The 22,092-nt window shown below is 37.0% G+C and overlaps 1 protein-coding gene across 17 annotated transcripts in view; it reads right to left on the reverse strand.

Annotated features, from left to right (window-relative positions):
* PEX5L (peroxisomal biogenesis factor 5 like) overlaps nucleotides 1-22,092 on the reverse strand; it is a 622,944-nt gene that overhangs the window by 282,397 nt on the left and 318,455 nt on the right. Inside the window, exon 1 of one of the 17 annotated variants that reach the window (XM_072961645.1) lies at nucleotides 5,159-5,180. The exons of 15 other annotated variants lie outside the window; for them this stretch is intronic. The gene's annotated coding sequence lies outside the window, so the exon portion shown is untranslated. One more of the 17 variants, XM_072961640.1, reaches the window with a different exon arrangement.

A 22,092-nucleotide genomic window follows, 5' to 3' on the forward strand; every position in this document is an offset into this window, starting at 1 on the left:
TAGTAATGTGACTCGGGTAGCAGCACCCACTTCACCTCCACCCCTGCAGGGTAATGGACAGAGAAATTATAAACGCTGTTAAGTCTTCCTTTACACTACAGAGACTAGAGAGGGTACGGCTGGCCCCAGTGAAACAAAACGCTTTGCTTTTACAGCTTCTGTTTGTGTGTGACTCAGAGTGGTCATCATGATGGTTTTGTTGTCTGGCAGGATTCTGCAATATGTCTCATTCCTTATTTTCTTTTAAGTATCTGTGCAACTCTGCATAATAATGTATACTGATCTCTCCCTTTGGGGCAGAACAAATTCTGCAGATTTTGTTGAATTTGGGAAAACTGTTTCTCTTCTTAAATGTAAACTTACATTGTCCTACTAATGAAAATTATTAGTCCTTGAGGATCATGTGTGTATGTCTGCACTTCCGAGTGATTATTCTGGGTGAAAATTTTACCATGAAGAGCAGTACTACAGATAGAATAAAGGGGCAGAGGGAACATATTGCACCAAATACTGGTGAGCAGATTTCAGAGACCAAATCCTAAGTTATCAACCCCATTCAGGATCCTTGTGCCAGGCCTAGAATGCCAAAGTTCACCTGGACTGTTTTTCCATCCTCCTCCCTCACATGCACACTCTGACCCACCCACTGTGGAGTTCTTATAGACAGCGTTTCATAACCCTGGGTGCATGCTGGAAACACCTGAGCAATTTTTAAAAAACACCCATGCTGAGAGCCCCCTCTAGAGATCCTGAGTTAGGAGATGGGGAAGGAGTTTCAGTCCTATTTGAAATACTTTTTCTACTTAAGTTTGAGTGACAATAGCAGAAGTTCATCCCGAGAGAACAGCCAGTTACACATGATCCAAGAGCTGCTGAGACTGAGATGAAGGCTGGCTCAGGGGAGACAGGGGCCCAATCTCCTATCTCCTCCCATGCCCCAGAGAAAGCTGCCCTTGAAGACCCCTTGAAGATGGGGAGGAGCTGACACTGGGCAATAGTCTGAAGGTTTGAAACTTTTCATTCCCAGAAGACTTTATTGTTTTCTTTGTTCTTGATTAGAGATTTGATAGGATCATGAAGCAGAAAACTGTAAATAACTGCTGTCGTTAGATCTTATCCAGAGAAAGCAAGAGCAAACTGCATCTGAACTGGCAGTAAACTGGTAGCTCTCAAGATCAAGAATGCTTTCCTTTATTTTTCCAACTTCACCACTGATAACAGACAATGCACAAAGTAGGTGATCAATAATATGGATTCTCTTTTTTGTTTTTAAATTTTTTTTTACTTTTTAAACAATTTGAAGGCTTTTAGACCTATATAAAGGAGCAAAAGCTATCTATCTTTCCCTTAACTGTCTTATGTAAATGAGTTATCCAACAATAGTAGTTTAATTTTGGTGGGGTTTTTTTTTTTCCTTTGGGGCTTCTATAGGGTGTTTTGTTACTTTTGGGTTCCTGTAATTGTGTACTGTAATGACACAATTAAATTCAAATGGGGCTGGCACAAAGGTGTTTTTGCTCCATAAAAAGACTATTCTTGAAGCCCATTTACTGAAACTGATATACCATTAAAAAAATCACTTACTTGATGAATAATGTGGCTAAGTAAAGTCTTTCAACCCAGTAAAATAAGGAAGAATCAATCAAAAAACTCTTCTATTTTCAGTACTTTTTTGCCTGGCTTTTCATATATAAAAGACTTTCTTCCAAAAGGAAAAATCTTACACAGTGCATGTCAAATATGTGCAAATTACTGTGCCTTTTACCAACTGTTATTTCTAAAGATAATCTCTCAAAAAGTCACTTTAAACTAACGAAAAAAGATAATTATCTTGAAAGTGTCCTATTCAGTACTCATCTTCCAGTCCTGGAAAACATGAAATATGGTTTCCTCCTTCCTCTCACCAAGGTCCCTTTTCCAATTGGCATAAACATTAGCAGAACTTGTCATTATAAGAAACAAATATTCTAACTATGATACTGTGATGCAGACTTGGGTTCTGAATTAAATCACCAGGTCTTAAGATATCACTTAACAGAAATGGGCTATCTTTGTAAAGGCAATTTCTGTGAATCTATAAGTAGGAATTTCTCTGAACTAAGTAGAACATCTTCAGCTTACCATATGGGTGAATGGGTCCAAATAAACATTAAGTTGTGTAACAAAAAGTGTTCTTAGAGGGTCTATTGCAGTCTATTATTAAATGTACATTCTACAGTTGATTTTACTCCATGGAAAAGGGCATGTAGATACTTTCCATAAAATATTTCCTAAAAGTACAAATATTCAGAGACTGTACTGGAGAAATTAAGGAAGTCACAATGGTTACTCCATCATGTTAGCCATCAGGATTCATTAGATATTTGCTAGGTTTTATTGGTTGAGGAACCATAATTTTTGATTTGCTTCTTTATTTCATTTTATCACTTAGTTAATTTATCATTAACTCCGTATTTGGCAACTCAGCTTTTGCCTGATGCAGTATTTCCAAAGGGGTAGTTTTACTTCTTCTTCCAATATGTCCACTTAGAAGACTTGAGATAGAAATTGCACCAAATATAGGCACCTTAGTGCTTTAACCTTATTTCTCATTGGTTTACAGTTATTTTACTCATATTTTTTAAAGGCAGAAGTAGATGATAATTCCCAAAACTCATTTTAAAAAGAGAATATTGTAGGTGCAACTGTGGGTGCTAAGTTTTAAGTATTTCACCAACTAATCAGTGTCAGGAAGGACCCAAGTGCCTTCTGTCTTTCCACTCTGACATCTTTAATATGTAGCTATTTGTTTGTTCATTTGTTTTTTTGGTCTCACAATCTCAAAAGTTTTCTTAGATCTTCAAGTCTTGTGTCCAGGCAGGAAGAAGGCACAACATAGAAGAAAAAAAGATGCTTTCTTCTAGTGTTCCAATTATCTATTACTACATAACAAACTACCCCCAAATTTAATGGATTTAACCAGCAAGTTAAAAATATTATACACCATGATTCTGTGTGGCAGGGAACTGAAATTACTGGTGGTTGTCCAAGCATCTCTCTTTTGCTTTTGATACAGCTTCTCCACATGGCTAGTGTGGACTTCCTCATCTCATGGTTCCCTCAGGATAATCAGGGAAAGAAAGGAAGGAAGAGGAAATGCTGGGTGTCATAAAGTCTAAGAAGCCTGCAGGTGATATAGCATCACTGTTACCACACTATGCTGGTGGAAGCAGTCACAAGCTAGCCCAGATTCAAGGGAAGTACCTACAGACACCCCTCTACCTCCATCTCTCAGTCGGAGTGTCAAAGAATTTACCTTCATCTTTATCATAGTCTACACTTTTCTCAAATTATGTATACTTCCTCCACATGCAAAAATACACTTGCCCCTCCCAAGATCCAAAAAAGTCTCATTCCACATTATGACATTAGGCTCAGGCTCAATGTCTAGGATCTCATAACCTATATCAGATCTAGGTAGAGATAAGGCTTTTAAGGTGTGGTTCTTTGATTCCAGCTCCTTGAGTACAATTCCTCTCAAGCTGAAGAGCTATGAACTAAAGATATGAGTTAACACCCCCCATATTGCACTGATACTTGGTCTCCAAGATGTGGAAAATCTAGAAAGCAAGGAGCGACTGATGCTGGAGCACCAGAAGTTAAGCAGAGAAAACAGCCTGAGAAATAACTTATCTGTCCCCCTCCTTTGTCATTCATGCCAAAGAATCTTCATCTAGAGGCCTCTATATCCAGCTTTCATATTTTACATTTAATAAAAAACACTCTATTCCTTGAGATGAGAATTGAGTCTATTCACAGAAGCCACAAGTGATAGACTTAACCAACAATCAAATTAGAAATGAAAATGTGTGTATTACTATAAATTTCTATGTGAAAATTTAAAATTCAAGGCCCTGGAACCAAGATTTTGATCACACGAAGATTGTAAGTTATGACGGTCAGGCATACCATCATACATTTCAGTTTATGCTGTTTCTTTTAAGCCATTTCCATCACTGCGTAAGAATTTAGACTTCTATTGTACACCAGCTCTATTTACAAAGGCAACAGCCACATTTAATAAACTCACATTTTGTAGGTGCTTACTTTTGGAGCAACCTCTTTGTAATGGGAAAATAAAGTTGTCGTAAGACATGGGCTAAGATTGTTTGGAAAATACCTGCACTGCTTCCTTATTTATTTGTCTTGTCTGTTCCTGTCTCCTCCTTTCCTCTTCTTTCTTCCCTTCCTTTCTTTTTGCCTCTCTCCCTCTCTTCTCCCTCTCTTCATTCTCTACTTTCTTAGCATAGTTTTCACTCTGCTTTTGAAACATAGTTCTTTCATAGCAAAACAAACAAACCAACCAACCAACCCCAGAATAAAACACCCTCCTGTAGCTCTGAGAACTTGTATTACCATGTCAAATGTCACAGACAAATGTCTAGAAAATGTTAAATTCCTGAAGGTAGTAGATATATCTGTCACTTTTCTTTTTTTATTTCTTAATTGTAGTCAACCCATTTCAGTCATCTGTCCCTTGCTTTGCTATTAAAGAGGAAAATACTCTAAACTGTAAAAACAACCAGTGTCCTCTTTATAGCAATTTAAAGTCAAAACAACTTATCCATATTCATTGACTACTGTGAGTGATAGTTTATGTATTGACATTTTAAAAATACTTTCAGGGTGAAATCAGTATACTTTATGGCCTCTATTTGTTTAAAAGTTTTATAATATCCTGAAGTGACAGAGTTTTATGAATAAAAGACCATCTGGCTCCCCAGAGCATGTGAATTTTTTTCAGTCTCTTTGAATGGAGCTTTATTTTCAGAAACAAGCTACATTTAAAACATGGGTTTGTGATGAATAAACCAGTGAGGCCTTGTAAAGTGCCAATTTTGTCCTTTCAGGGTGGCCTTTCTTTATCTCTTATTTCTATCTCTTCATCCTTCTATGTCCACAAGAAATGGAAATTATTTTAGGTCTCTATTACTTGCCTTCTCTTTGTCTTGAGTTTTTATCCAGAGGAGTCTGGGACTGAATCACAGTGAACCAATGTAACTAGTACCATTGAATACGGAGGCCCTCCATGTTAAGTGGGGGAAGATAACATAAGATCCCCCTACCCCACAGACTCCCATGTAAATAATCCAGTTAATAGTGAAGACCAGAGACACACCTGTAGCAGTTCTGGAAATAAGGAATGGTGTCATTCACATTCTAGAAACATCCACAATATTCTATAAATAGAATGCAGGTACTACAGAACTGATTAGAAGGAGAAGGTTGACTCATAACTTTTCTCTAAGAGACATGAATTGTGCTAGGAAATTAAGCCGTGTGTGTACTATTTAAGCAGGCAGGAAGAATTCAGCTAAAATTTTAACATACTGCTAAAAGCCAAATGTGGGCTTTTGTGAGACTATAAAAGCCTTGAAAACCACAGGTATAAGTGGATTTTATACCAGCTCACAGGATCTTCTCACATGTGTCCGTGGGGTACTTACGAGAAAGACTAAGAAGGAGACCAAAGAAAGCTTCTGTTGGTAACGCAGACATGGAGAGAGGGAGTGGCCTCCCTGTGGGGAAAGTACAAACTGTTTGGGTCCTATAGGCCCAGAGAAGAAAAGCCTTAAGTCTCTCATGGAAGGGAAGCAAACCTTATTGTCTCTAGGACACAGGTGACAATTTATTGCATCTGGGGAAAGGGTAAAAGCTAAAAAAAGAAAGCCTTCTATCTTGGGTAGTAGTAGGGGGAAATTTTCCTGGGCTGCAACCATTAGAGTTATTCTACTGTCAGGGAGGGAGCAGGAATCTCACTATTATACAAGACCTCCTGAAGATAAAAGGCAGACCTTGGCTGCCACTGGGGAGACGGGATGAGACCTCTGGAGAAGCCACAGCTAACAAACCTAGGAATGCAAAGCCTGCTTAAGACAGGCCAAACTGAGACAGAAGATAACATTCCTTCTCCTAAGCATAAGGTAGACAAGAACCAAGTACTAAGAAACAGCTGTCTACCATTGGGGATATGGCAAGGACTTACAGAGAGGCCCCCTCTAAGGCCCGGGTACACAGCAAAGGTCAAAATATAAGAGCAGAGCAGAATTATTAAGAAACACTCATCTGCATGCTAGCCCCCAACCTAAGCACTAGGTAATGCTAGGGGAATTTTTAGTTGGTGAGGCATGGAAGTTAACAGTAGCAACAACAAACCCTCCAGACCAACTCTTGACTCACCCACTCATAGTAATCATTTAGCGGCAAAAGGAACATACATATCATATGCCTTTCAAGGCATAAATAATATTTATCTTAGCTTCTACTCTCATACAAATAATAAAAATCATGTCACACAAAAAAGCAAGAGAAAAATAAAAACAGTGTCAAGATAGAAGACAATCTACCAATTCAGACATAGAAATGACCCAGATGTTGAAATTATTAGATAGGGATTATAAAATATAATAATATGTTAAAGGCTCTAGTGTAAAAAGTAGACCACATTCATGAACAGATGGGAAACTACAGCAGAGAAACAGAAACAAGAAGAGTCAAATGGACATGGTGGAAATAAAAATTCAGTCATAGAGATGAGGAATTTCTTTGACAGGTAGACTCAACTAAGCAAAAAGAAAAAAAAAATCAGTGTACTTGAAGATAGGAGAATGAAAATTATCATGTAAAAATTCTTAAGACAACACAGCGTCAAATGCTGTGGGTCAGCACCAAAAGCTCTACTATACATGCAATTTAATTTCATAAGGAGAAGAGAGAAAGAACAATAGAGAGGAAGAAATATTCAGAGACAAAAGTTAAATATCCCCTCTCCCCAAATAATGAAAGATCCACAGAGCCAATAACTCAGAGAAATCCAAGCAGGATTAATACAAAAGAAACAAAACACATACACCTACATATGTCTATACATATACTTAAACTGTTAAAATCAAAGATAAAGAGAAAATCTTTAAGGTAACCAAAGGGGAAAAAAAAAGAACACCACATTACATGTAGCAGAACAAAGATAAGAATTAGAGCCAACTTCTCATTAGAAACTCTCTAAGCTAGATACAACGGGGTGACATCTTTAAAATGCTGAAAGAACAAAAACTGTCAACCCAGAATTCCATATCCAGTAGAATATTTTTCAGTAGTAGTAAAGAAATGCATAGGTATCAGAACATATCTTTAATAAATCAACTATAAATCAAACACCTTCAGAACACATGCATACTTTGCCCACTGTACACTGAATTTAATCTCTGGTATCTAAACCTCATGTCCTAGGTCCAAACAGTAGCTAAACCTAACCTCCAATTCTAGCTACTGATTTTACCTCCTAACCCTAGCTATCATCTCCTTCAAGCCATTCCTCTTACAAATCACATACAATGATCTTACAAATTCCTTTTACAGGTCAGTTTATAATGCAATAAATAAATAAATACATACACACATACCAAAAAAACCCCTCACAAAATTACATTTCCCACTTTAAACAGCCTGTCTCCTGAGTTTTTATGCACCTTTCTAAAAATTTAAATGACTTTGAATAAATGCATTTAGAAAAAGACTTCTGGAATCAATTCTCAATGTTCAATTAGAAAGAAACTTGGTACACATTTGCTTTAACAAAAATAAAATCTATGGTTCTGAAACCTCCATTTAAAATGGTATTTATATCTTTCATGAATGTGATTAAAACATACTTTTCAATGCATTAACTTCAGAAATGAAATTTTATCTTTTGTTTTGAATCCCTGTGAAATTCCCACTTCTATATTACCTCTCTTTCACTATTTTCCATTTTCAAGTTCTCCCCCAATCCATTTTTATTGACATTTTCTTGAATTTTTTTATTCCATAAATATTTATTCTATTCTATATTATGACATTGAACACACTATGATTTTTTTTACATTATGGACTTTAATTTCAAGAATTACAGTTACTTTGTTTTGTAGCCATAGTTACTGCTGTGTTTAAGTGGATTCAGAACTTCCTGACAGTTTTCATTTTTTTTACTGTCTTCACCTCTCTTGAGCTAATTTGTTGATTCATCTTTAAGATGGCTGAATTGTATCTTCACTCAGATTTTTCAGACAAGTTTTATGAGCTGCTGAGTATTGGAGACTATTCTTCATTTACCTTCACTAGTCAATGATAGCCTAGCAGAGTAAATAAATTTTAATTCAGATTATTTACCCCCTTAATAGTCTTCCAAAATATTTTTTCCTTTAAAAATAGTTTCCCTTTATGGTGAGCCTAAATGTAACAAAGATGTCCATTAGTTCTATAATAATTAGCTAAAATGTTCAAAGTCCATCTGATATAACTCTAGGAAGCCTGGACTCTCATTGTATTATCTTCTTTTAGTATTAATGAGTATTTGAATTTTTCACAGCTTGATACCAGTTATCATTGACTACCATAGATCACTACTCTGGCTTTACTCATCTATTTCTCTCATCATCTTGTCTAAGGCATCTCTCCTGCTTTGTCCATGCTAATGTAGTTTTCTCTTGATACTTTTGTCAAGGGGTGTACTCATGCCATTAAAAAAAAATTCTCAAAGCATAAATAATACCTATCTTTGGTATTTAGCAAAAGGGTCACTGTGTGAAAAATTAACATGTAGCATAGTGCAGTAATTAAAGTGTGGCCTCTGTAGTCAGGCTGCCTGGATTAGAGAAAATCTCAAAAGCAACCAGAGGAAAGTCAAACTCTCTTCTAAGAAGCAATGAGTAGACCAATAGCCAACTTCTTGGGAGCAACAGTAGCTATCAAGACAATAGAATGACATTTTCAAAGTTAAAAAAATACCTGTCAAATAGAGTATTAAAGAATGAGGAAAGATGGATGGTTTTCAAAAACTCAGGAAGTTGGCCACTCGTAGAATTTACTGAAGGAATTATTTACAGATATAATTTTAAGGCAGCCAACTATTTAGGAATAAAGGAAATAATAAAACTTATTGTAAATACAGGAAAGAAAAAATGGTAAGTTGAAAACCAAATAGTGTGGTAGAAACAAGCACAAATGTAGGTATAATCAAAATAAATGCACACACAGGATAGGAGGCAAGATGGCGGAGTAGAAGGACGCTCGTAAGTCACCCTCTCCCACAAATACACCAAGACCCACATCTACAGACCCGCTCAGCCAACCAGAGCACCTGCGGAACTCCGACAGAACATCGCCCTCTTCAAAAGATAAAGACGCCAAAAATCTGGTAGGAGAAAAGGAAAAAAGAAAGAACAAAAGGCAAAGCAGCGCGGGACGGGTCCCGCGGGGAGGGAGCGGCAAAGGAGGACTGGCGCTCGCTCGCTGGGTCTCCCCTCTCCAACTGAGAGGCCAGCGGGACGGAGGGGGAGCCGCCGAGGCTCGGATCTGTACAGAGCAGCCCTTGTCTGACAGAACTAAGTTAAACGGGCACAGAGCGCCCCCCGACACCCAGCCTGAGACGCGGGCCGGCAGCGGCAGGCAGGGCCAGGCTGCACAAGCCGGGCGGAGGACGGGGGCGGCTGCACGGAGGCAGCTCCGGGGGACTGCAAGGGGCTGGGCGCCGGGGCTGTGGGTGTACAGGACAGAACAACCTGGGCCCTCCGTAAAACAGCGAGGTTGATGTGCCCTCGGGGGAGGGGTGCATGCCCCCATCTCTGAAAACCGCGGAAACTTTTCAGGGGAAGAGAGGCGGGGCCCAGGCACAGCCGCCATATTCTCTGACGCTTAGCACCCAGGCAGGGGCGGGGGCGAGACCTGCGTCTGCACCGAGGGGCTTAGCAGCCTCAAGGGCCACACTGAGACGGGCCGGCAGCCCGGGCCAGATAGGATCCTTCCATCCTGGTCACTCGGAGAGCTTGCTCCACAAAGACAAACAGGGAGCTGGGTCTTGGCTTGGAGCAGGGACGAGGCTGCCCCTCGGTCTTCCCCGAGCCCACCCGCGGAGTGCGACAAGGGCGGAGCGCCGACCAGTACAGAGCGCACAGCCGCACAGAGCAGCGGAGCTACCAGCGGCCCAGGTAGAGAGAGAGCGGCCCCCCGCCTGTCGGGCAGGAACACAGCCCCTGACCGAGGTGCTGGGAGGGGGCACGACCCGCCCTCCTGCCTGGCCAGTCTGCAACATCTGACTGCGGCATCCGGAGGGGCAGTGACCCACCCGCCCACAGCAGAGGAGAGCTGCACCTGACCCCGTGTTAGGAGGAGGCGCGATCTGCTTGCCGACAGGTGCTGGGAGTAGCACAGAAGAGGGCACCAACGGAGGGCCTATGAAAACAAGCTGAGCTTCCAAAACAGGACTAAGACAGAAGGACTTCACATTAAAAGCACACAGACTCCAGGAGAACACCGACAACCCCCTTTTGTTTTGTTTTGTTTTGTTTTTTAAATCTGTTTTTACCTGTTCTATTTTCAATTACTCTCTTAATATTTACTTCTTAATTCATTTCTATTTCTCTTGGGTTTTGATGTCCTGTTATTGATTAGAAACAGGTTTCAAATACATCTATTCATCTCCCCACCCCCCTTTTTTTTTTAAAGGTTTTAAAAAGATGTCTCAACCCGATTAATACTCTGCTTCAACTCGCTCTTCTACTATTCATTATACACTGTTTTCAAACCCTCTTTCTCCCTTCTTTTAAAAATCTTTCTCTCTCTCTTTTTTTTTCTTTTTTTCCCCTAAGTTCTATTCCTAAATAGGCATTAGATAGATAAAATCCTTAAGATCCAAAATAGACAACTGATACTCCATAAACCACAGTGCCAGAGAGGTATGAGCAAGATGAAGAAGCAGAGAAACCTTTCCCAATTAAAAGAACAAGAGGAATCCCCTGAAAGAAAGATCAATGAAATAGACATCGATAGCCTACTAGATCAAGATTTCAAAAAAGGAGTGATCAAATTGCTGAAGGAATTAAAAGAGATAGTGTTTAGAGACATAAAATATGTCAAAAATGAAATTGAAGCTATAAAGAAGAGCCAAGTAGAATGGGTAAACTCATTGACAGAGATGAGGAATGATCTAATAGCTGTACAAAGCCAACTAGTTAATGCAGAGGAACGAATTAGTGATCTAGGAGACAGGGCAATAGAAAGCACCCATTCAGAAGAACTACAAGATAAGCAAGTAAAAAATAATGAAAATAGCATAAGGGACCTATGAGACAATATAAAACGTCCCAATCTTCGCATAATAGGGGTCCCAGAAGGGGAAGAAGGATCAAAGGGGATTGAAAAGGTTTTTGAAGAAATCATGACCGAAAACTTCCCAAACTTAAAGAAGGAATCAGATATCCAAGTACAGGAAGCTCAGAGGGTCCCAAACAGGAAGAATCCAAATAGACCACACCAAGACATATCATAATCATGATGGCCAGAGTCAAGCATAAAGAAATGATTCTAAAGGCAGCAAGAGAAAAGCAAAGAGTGAATTACAAGGGAACCCCCATAAGGCTCTCAGCTGATTTCTCTACACAAACACTACAGGTCAGAAGGGAGTGGCAAGATATATTCAAAGCCCTGAATGAAAAAAAGATGCAGCCTAGGATACTTTATCCAGCAAGGCTATCCTTTAGGATAGAAGGAGAAATAAAGAGTTTCACAGACAAAAAAATGCTGCAGGAGTTTAGCAACACTAAACTCACGCTAAAAGAAATAGTGAAAGGGCTATTCTAAATACAAAAGCAGCAGGATGCTACAGAAATGAGAAACTCACAACTGGAAAGGTGATAACTCATGAATTACAAATAAAGAAAACACACAATTATAAAAGAAGACATACAAATCACTGAGAGTGGGAGAGGGAGGCAGGGAAATATAGAATTTTTTTTCTTTCTTTTTTAAATTTTTTTAACAGTAGGATGGGTTTGAGATCATGATATTATCAGTTTAATAAAAACAGGTATAGGTTAATAGATTTACAAAAAAGGGTAACCACAAGTCAAAAATTTACGAGAGAGTCACAAAAATTAAATAAAATCCATGATAATACAAAGGAAAATTACCAAACCACAAAAGGAAGAAGAAAGGAACAAAGAGGATATACTAATTCAACTGCAAAGATAAGTTCAAAATGGCAATAAACACACATCTATCATTAATTACTGTAAATGTTAATGGACTAAATGCTCCAGTCAAAAGACATAGAGTGGCAGACTGGATAATAAAGCAAGAACCTTCAATATGCTGCATACAAGAGACCCACTTTAGGGAGAAGGATACATATAGATTGAGAGTGAAAGGATGGAAAAGGATATTCCATGCAAATGGAAAAGCCAAAAAATCAGGTGTTGCAGTACTGATTTCAGACAAAATAGACTTTAAAACAAAGGCCATAAAGAAAGATAAAGAGGGACATTTTATAATGATTAAAGGAGTGATACAAGATGAAGATATTACACTCGTTAATATATATGCACCCAATATAGGAGCACCTAAGTACATATAAGAATTACTAACAGAGATAAAGGGGGATATTGATGAGAATACAATCATAGTTGGAGATTTTAACACTGCATTAACATCACTAGACAGATCTTCCAGACAGAAGATAAACAAGGCAACAGAGAAATTAAATACTACAATAGAAAAACTAGATTTGGTGGATATTTTCAGAGCATTACACCCCCCAAAAATAGAATATACATTCTTTTCAAGTGCACATGGAACATTTTCCAGGATCGATCATGTACTTGGACACAAAAGAAACCTCAACAAATTTAAGAAGATAGAAATTATCTCAAGCATCTTTACTGACCACAATGCCATGAAACTGGAAACAAAGAAACTCAACAACCATGAAACTCAACAACAGAGAAACAAAGGAGAAAAAAAGAAAGCATGGAGCTTAAACAATATGTTATTGAAAAAACAATGGATCAATGAGGAAATCAAAGCTGAAATTAAAAAAATACCTTGAGACAAATGATAATGAAAGCACAACCACTCAAAACCTATGGGACACAGCAAAGGCAGTGCTAAGAGGGAAGTTTATAGTGATACAGGCCTTCCTCAAAAAAGAAGAACACTCTCAAATAAACAAGTTAACCCACCACCTGAATCAATTAGAAAAAGAACAACAAAAAGCCCCAAAAAGCAGCAGAAGGAAGGAAATAATAAAGATCAGAGAGGAATTAAATACAATAGAGATTAACAAGACCATAGAAAAAATCAACCAAACCAAAAGCTGGTTTTTTGAAAAAGTAAATAAAATCAACAAACCTCTGGCCAAACTCACAAAGAAGAAAAAAGAGAGAGCACAAATTAGCAAAATAAGAAAGGAAAATGGAGAAATTACAACAAATAAAATAGAAATACAGAATATCATACGAGAATATTATGAAAAACTATATGGAACCAAACTGGATAACCTAGAGGAGATGGACAAGTTTCTGGAAACATACTGTCCACCAAAACTGAATCAAGAAGAAACTGAACATTTGAACAATCCGATCACTAGAAAGGAAATAGAAATAGCAATTAAAAACCTCCCTACAAATAAAAGTCCAGGACCGGATGGCTTCACCGGGGAATTCTACCAAACATACAAAGAAGAACTCGTACCAGTCCTTCTCAAACTCTTCCAGACGATTGAAAAGGAGGGAATACTCCCAAACTCATTCTATGAAGCCACCATCACCCTGATACCAAAACAGGCAAAGACACTACAAAAAAAGAGAATTATAGGCCAATATCACTGGTGAACATAGACGCCAAAATCCTCACCAAAATTTTAGCAAATAGAATCCAACAACACATAAAAAAGATTATACATCATGACCAAGTGGGGTTCATCCCAGGGACACAAGGCTGGTTCAACATACGCAAATCAATCAATGTAATACATCACATCAACAAGAGAAAGGACAAAAACCACATGATCATCTCAATCGATGCAGAAAAAGCATTTGATAAAATTCAACACCCATTTATGATAAAAACTCTCACCAAAGTGGGCATAAAGGGAACATATCTCAACATAATAAAAGCTATATATGACAAACCTACAGCCAGCATAGTTCTCAACGGTGAAAAACTCAAAAGCTTCCCACTAAAATCTGGGACAAGACAAGGATGCCCACTATCACCACTCCTATTCAACATAGTCCTGGAAGTCCTAGCCACAGCAATCAGGCAAGAGAAAGAAATAAAAGGGATACAAATTGGAAAAGAAGAGGTAAAAGTGTCATTATATGCTGACGACATGTTACTATATATAGAAAGCCCTAAAAGGTCCACACAAAAGCTACTAGAGCTGATTGAAGAATTCAGCAAGGCAGCAGGTTACAAAATTAACGTTCAAAAATCAGTTGCATTTCTTTACACTAATGATAAATCAACAGAAAAAGAAAGTAAACAAACAACCCCCTTTAAAATAGTACCCAAAGTAATAAAATATCTGAGAATAAATCTAACCAAGGAGGTGAAAGAATTATACACAGAAAACTATAAACCACTGATGAAGGAAATTAAAGAAGACTTTAAAAAATGAAAAGATATTCCATGCTCCTGGATTGGAAGAATCAATATTGTTAAAATGGTCACACTGCCCAAGGCAATCTACAGATTTAGTGCAATCCCTATCCAATTACCCAGGACATATTTCACAGAACTAGAACAAATCATAATAAAATTTACATGGAACCATCAAAGACCTAGAATTGCCAAAGCATTACAGAAGAGAAAGAAAGAGGCTAGAGGAATAACTCTCCCAGACTTCAGACAATACTATAGAGGTACAGTCATCAAGACAGCGTGGTATTGGTACCAAAACAGACATATGGACCAATGGAACAGAATAGAGAGCCCAGAAATGAACCCACAAACTTTTGGTCAACTCATCTTTGACAAAGGAGGCAAGAATTACAATGGAATAAAGACAGTCTCTTCAGCAAATGGTGTTGGGGAAACTGGACAGCAGCATGTAAAACAATGAAGCTAGAACACTCCCTTACACCATATACAAAAATCAACTTAAAATGGATTAAAGACTTAAACATAAGACAAGATACAATAAACCTCCTCGAAGAAAACATAGGCAAAACATTATCTGACATACATTTCAAAAATTTTCTCCTAGAAGAAATAAAAGCAAGAATAAACAAATGGGACCTAATGAAACTTACAAGCTTCTGCACAGCAAAGGAAACCAGAAGTAAAACAAGAAGAAAACCTACGGAATGGGAGAAATTTTTGCAAGTGAAACCGACAAAGGCTTGATCTCCAAAATATATAAGCAGCTCATTCGACTCAATAAGAAAAAAATAAACAACCCAATTCAAAAATGGGCAGAAGACCTAAACAAGCAATTCTCCAAGGAAGACATACAAATGATCAAAAAGCACATGAAAAAATGCTCAATATCACTAATTATCAGAGAAATGCAAATGAAAACTACAATGCGGTATCACCTCACACCAGTCAGAATGGCCGTCATTCAAAAATCCAAAAATGACAAATGCTGGAGAGGCTGTGGAGAAAGGGGAACCCTCCTACACTGCTGGTGGGAATGCAGTTTGGTGCAGCCACTATGGAAAACAGTGTGGAGATTCCTCAAAAGACTAGGAATAGACTTACCATATGACCCAGGAATCCCACTCCTGGGCTTGTATCCAGAAGGAAATCTACTTCAGGATGACACCCGCACCCCAATGTTCATAGCAGCACTATTTACAATAGCCAAAACATGGAAACAGCCTAAATGTCCATCAACGGGTGACTGGATAAAGAAGAGGTGGTATATTTATACAATAGAATACTACTCAGCAATAAAAACCGACAACATAATGCCATTTGCAGCAACATGGATGCTCCTAGAGAATGTCATTCTAAGTGAAGTAAGCCAGAAAGAGAAAGAAAAATACCATATGAGATCGCTCATATGTGGAATCTAAAGACTCATGGACAGAGAATACAGACTTGTGGTTACCAGGGGGGTGGAGGGTGGGAAGGTATAGACTGGGATTTCAAAATTGTAGAATAGATAAACAAGATTACACTGTATAGCACAGGGAAATACACACAAAATGTTATGATAACTCACAGAGAAAAAAATGTGACAATGAGTGTGTATATGTCCATGAATGACTGAAAAATTGTGCTGAACACTGGAATTTGACACAACATTGTAAAATGATTATAAATCAAAAAAAAATGCACACACAAATAATAAATGCACATAGAATAAATTCATCAATTAAAAGACTCAGATTTGAGAAAAACAAAACAAAATCTAGGTATTTAATGTGGTACACAAATTATAACAACCTAAATCAATAATGAAATACACCATATTCTAGGTGGAATTTTAAAATCCTGCAAGCATGTTAATTTTCTTCATATTTATCTATAAATTTCATGAAATTCCAACAACAAAGATTTGATTCAGAAATTTACCTATGAGATGCCCAAGAACTGGCAAGACAATCCTTGAAAAATCATCACTGGAAACAGTCAAAATATATGAAAGAATTAATTCTCTAAAACTTAATATTGAAATAAAAATTGTAGAAAGAAACATAATTTAGATGAATTTAAAAATACAGATAAATATATAGCTTATTTATCTGTACATATTTGCAGATTTATATTATAAATGAATAGACAGTCACATGGACTGAAGTAATACACATCAAATTCATTCTTGTCTTTAAGAAGAGAGAAGGGAGAATGGGCTTGGTTGAGATCAAATGGAATTCAACTTTATATGTTTATTTTCTTTTATTTAAATAGATTAAATAAAACTTTTTTTAACTGCAGCAAATATGATGAATACTATATGTTTGTTCCGGGTGGTGTGTATGTAGGTTTTGAATATTACTCTTGATCCTTCATTAATATTTTAACAATTAAAATGGAATATTTGGATAATAAAAACAGTATTAGCACTGTTGTAGAGGGAGAATTTAGTGGAAATCTTTCAGCCATTAACAGATCAATGTGACAAAATTAAATAAGATTTAAATATTTTGAATATATTATTAAGACCAAATATATATATGTGTATGTATAATATTCATGACATATTTATAAAAATTGATCATATAAGCCACAAATTACGTCTTAATTTATCTTCAAGGGCAAAATTGTACAGGTCACAGCCCCTGACATCAACAGAATCAAATAGTAATTTGATTCCAAATAGTAAATAGTAGAAGAGTTTAGTTTACTCAAACAAAACAACAGAACATTAACAGAAAGAACTCTTCCAATTAAAAAATGTTCAAATAATTTTATATATATGTGAGGAAATCCAAATGACATTTAGATTATTAAATATAAATGAAAAAATAAGAATCACCAGAAATTCAAAGGAAGCCTGCAGCATGATAGAAAAGCCAAGAGAATAAAATGGAAAAACTGTCTCTAGAAAAAACAGAAATAAATTGAGGAAAAGAAGAGAACTTTAAAAAGAAAACTCTAATTATTAACCTCAGGGAAATTCAAGACTATAATGCATGCATATTACTAGTACTATCTTGTACGGGAACGCAAATTCAGACAAGATTAACTCTTGAAAATTAAATATAAGATTACTATATTAAAAATAATTTCAAATTTGAAAATAAAGAATTACACAGAATGTAGAATAAAAAGACAACCATAAAATTATGCGAAAAAGGATAAGATACATAGAGGGTCAGTTGTAGGAATCCAGTATCGAATTACCTGACCCAAAAAGAGAGGTTAGAAAAGAACTGGAAAGAAGGTTTTTAAATTATAAATGTAAATGTTATAATTATAACATTTATAATTTCCCAGAGCTGAAGAGAAAATGTTCACATATTGCACAAGATGGATGAATAAAAGATTAAAATCTGACATATCTATGTGAAGTATTAGAAAATTAATCATAGAGAAGTCCCTAAAGCTTCCAAAGTGAACAAAAGATAATCCACAAAAAAATGAGACTCCAACTGAAATTATATTTCTCAGAAATGTGGGGTGCTATGAGACAATGGAACAAATGCCTTCAGGTATCTGAGGAAGAACAATTTTTAAAGTAAACTTCTTTTCCCAGTCATATTTTTAACAAGTATGAGAACAGGATAAAAATATTTTAAAATATGAAAGGACCCAGATACTGTCTTTCTTAGGATTTACTTTTTAAGAGGATGTACTCTGTTGAAACAAGGGCATGAATTAAAATGGGAGGTCAGGGAACAATGAGGGGAAGTGAAGTTCTATCCTTGGCTCAGAGAACTGTTCAGATTGGAGAAGGGGGATTCTGGGAAAAAACAAAACAAAACAACTTAAAATGTATATATATATATATACATACATACACATCTGGAGGAAAATATAATTTGAAAAGACACATGCACCCCAATGTACACAGCACTATTTACAATAGCCAAGACATGGAAACAACCTAATTGTCCAACAACCGATGACTAGATGAGGAAGATATAGTATATATATACAATGGAATACTACTCAGCTATAAAAAAGAATAAAGTAATATCATTTGAAGCAACATGGATGGACCTGGAGATTGTCATTCTAAGAGACAAAGAAAAATACCATATGATACCACTTATATGTGGAATCTAAAAAGAAAAAAGATACAAATGAACTTATCTATAAAACAGAAACAGTCTCAAAGACATAGAGAACAAACTTATGGTTACCAGGTGGTAAAGAGGGTAGGAAGTGATAAAACGGGAATTTTAAATTTGCACCTCTTGGGGAGTGATGGAAATGTTAGCTATCTTGATTGTGGTGGTGGTTTCACTGGTGTATATATCTACCAAAATTCATCAAATTGTACATCTGAAATATGTGTAGTTTATTGTGGAACTATACCACAATAAAGGTATTAAAAATGTGATAGAAAATATACAATGATGAAAAGCTTGGGACTACTTTATATGATAAAAGTACACCAAGAAATACAATCAGAGATTCCATTAAAGCAAAACAAACAAAAGAAAACTATATGACAAAGTCATAATCCAAAGAGGTAGCCATCAAAGATGTAGCATGTCTTGGGGGACTCATTAGTGTGCACACAAGAGGAATAAATTTGAACTTGGCTTGAGAATATTCTCCTTTGATGAAACAGGATACCATTAAAACTACTAAAACGACAACAACAGTAGCTGAAAAATTTACCTAGTCATTAGAGTGTAATTACTAAGTATTGGTTTTCAACTTTTAGGATTTACAGACAGTTTATAAGCATGTAATGGAGAAACTAAGATGATAGAAGAAAATAAAAATGACAATGAAAATGCTAAGATGAAGCCCACTCCAGTTGGGATTTGAAGGGCAAGGGAAGATAAGCAGGGATAATGTTCTTATGCAAAGAGAGTAGTTAAAAGCTGTGTATATTGTTATTGAGAAAAGAAGTGGTGGTTTAAGAATGTTGCTAAAATGGAAATTGAAAATAGTGGTATAATTCTGGTGAGAAAAGAGGGTGGGGGAAGAAGCGTGATAAAATTGTGTTAAATCCTTATCTATCAAAATAAGAACTCAACCGAGGGTATCTAAATTATGTGAATCTTGAAATAGAAGTTTAGTGATCTTATTTAGAGATAAATAGATTATTGAGACAGGAAGGCGGCAAGGCACAGCCATTCAAGGAATGCTACAGCAATTAACATCAAAATGGTGAAAGATTCAACCCCCGGTAGGCCTTGAGGCTCAAGGTGGGAGATTTAACTTCTAGCAGATCTTGAGCTCCATTATATGCCCATTGTAATATATTAGCATGGTGAATAACATGCCCACAGGCACCATGGCAGTCTCAAAGCTAGCCACAGAAGGTCAGAGTGGAAAATGGCCAACTCCTGGGAATCCCAGCCCCTTCCCCAGACTACTTAGAATGGTCCTTCCACTTATTAGCATATGAAGCCACCAAGCCGATAAAAATTGGCAACATGGCTCCTCGCCATTGCCCCTCTCTCTCCGTTCGGAGACACCCCAGAGAGTGTGTACCTACTTTTAATCTGAGCACCCAACCCCCACACCTTGTGGTCTTTCTCTTGCCTTTCAATGTATCTCTCTGAATAAATCTACATTTACTCAACTGTGGCTCGCTCTTGAATTCTTTCCTGCGTGAAGCCAAGGACCCACACTTGGCAGGGCACATCCCAGGGGCTCAACTGAAGCCTGGGACATGGCCCTCCTCACGCCCCACATCTGTTTTCCTGCATCATTATCACTAGAGACATTAAGACAAAATTGGTTTAAATGGCTATCACCAGTTAGAGGCACTTCAGTGGAGAGGGATAGGGTACAAGTTGGTTAATTTTCTTTATAGTCCTTCAGAACTCTAATATTTAACACCATGCATATATTTACTCTGAAAAGAAAATCTGCAACTCAAAGATCATGTGAAACGAAAGGACAATGAGACAACTGCATAAGGAATATATACAATGTGGTAAAAAATGAATTCAGAGATAAATCAACAGTCTTAAAGACAGTTTAAATAAGAAATAATTAAAACAAATGAAAAAGGAATTCAGTGCAAGTTAGAAAAACATGACTAAGACCAAAAAGAAGAGGATAATAATCATACAACAAAAATTGCAAATTAGAAAAAGAGAAAATTATAAATGGTTATATGTATCTGACACTATTTAAAATGTCTTACTTGTTTTAACTCCTTTAATCCTCATAGAAAAACTATAAGGGACTCACTATTATTATGCTCATTTTCATATGAAGACATTGAGGTGCAGATAGATAACTTGCCCGGAGTTATCTAGTAAACAACAGACAGAATTCAAACTAGTGGTGTGCTGGGAAATGCTTAGCAATAACTAACAAACAGCAGTCCTCTCATACTCCCTTCCGCCTCCCTTCAATAAGCCTTGATTTGCAGTGTTTGCAAGTACTTCCACCACGATCAATTTCAAACTACCAAAGAGTAGTGTCGACTGAAATAAATGCACAGCCTAAAAGTTGAGAGTTATGTTTTATTCAGCGGACATTTCTGAGGACTTGAACCCCTTAAAGCCTGGGATGACAGACTCTCAGATCACTCTGAGGGACTGTTCTGAAGAGGTAGAGGAGGAGCTAGGTTATACAGGCTCTTTACAACAAAGACTAGGTAGTTGGAACATTAGAAGATTACTTGTTAACTAAAGAAAACCAGGCATCTCAAGTTAAAGAATTTAGTGCTTTTCTATTTATGGAAGGGAGCAAACATTTGGGCTCATTGAATTCATTTCTTTGACAAGCACTTAGCTATCTAGGGCCAGTATCCTGTCCTTTCTTATTCTGAGTTCGCTCAGAGGGCACCAGTGTGAGTGCTGCAGAGGCTGGGCTGCAGGCTTGTCTTCACTGTGGGGTGGTGGCAGCCAATGATGACTTGATGACAGCCACTGATGACTTGATGACTTCAGCATTCTTTGTTTATTGATGTGGTTTGCAGTATTTTTCGTTCATAGTAGACACTGTGAGTAGAGTTGGAAGATGCACACAATTTGCTTCTTTGAGCCTGTGCAAGCAGACTGCAGTGCACCACTGATTCAAATTCAGACAATCTGGCCCCGGAGGATTAAAGCAGAAACCAACATTGATGGCATTCTAAGGATGCTTCCATTCATGTTATTTCTAAGGGACAGATATTCTGTCATTGTTAGATTGCCAACATTACTATAAAAGCGTACTATTAATTAATTCAATGAAACAAGTGACTACATAGTTACCAAAGCGATCAAAGTGATACCTCACTTCAGCCAAGTAAATGAAAGATTTAGTCAATAAATGACATTGGACAATTGACAGATATAGTCAGATCAGAGCCCTGCTTTATGCTAAATCAAAATAAATTCTGGAGGAATTAAATATGCAAATATAAAAAAAACCTGACAGTATTAGAACAAAATATGAAGAGACTATTTTTATGGTTTGACATAGGGAGACTTTCAGCAAGTCACAGAATGAAAGATTGTTAACATGTGTTTGAACGAGTCGATAAGAAAATGTGTAGAATCAGTCATAAATTAGCAACAAATATGATGATTTGGGGGTTGGGATTGGATGTAGGTTATATATCTTTATCTGCATCTATATCTATATGAATTCTCAGTGATTTTCACTTTGTTGTAATTTTGGTATTTTTCAAAGAAAATATAGTTTATGATGGAGGAATACAACCTA

Source organism: Vicugna pacos, chromosome 1 (genome assembly GCF_048564905.1).
Source record: "Vicugna pacos chromosome 1, VicPac4, whole genome shotgun sequence".
NCBI classification, from domain to species: domain Eukaryota; kingdom Metazoa; phylum Chordata; class Mammalia; order Artiodactyla; family Camelidae; genus Vicugna; species Vicugna pacos.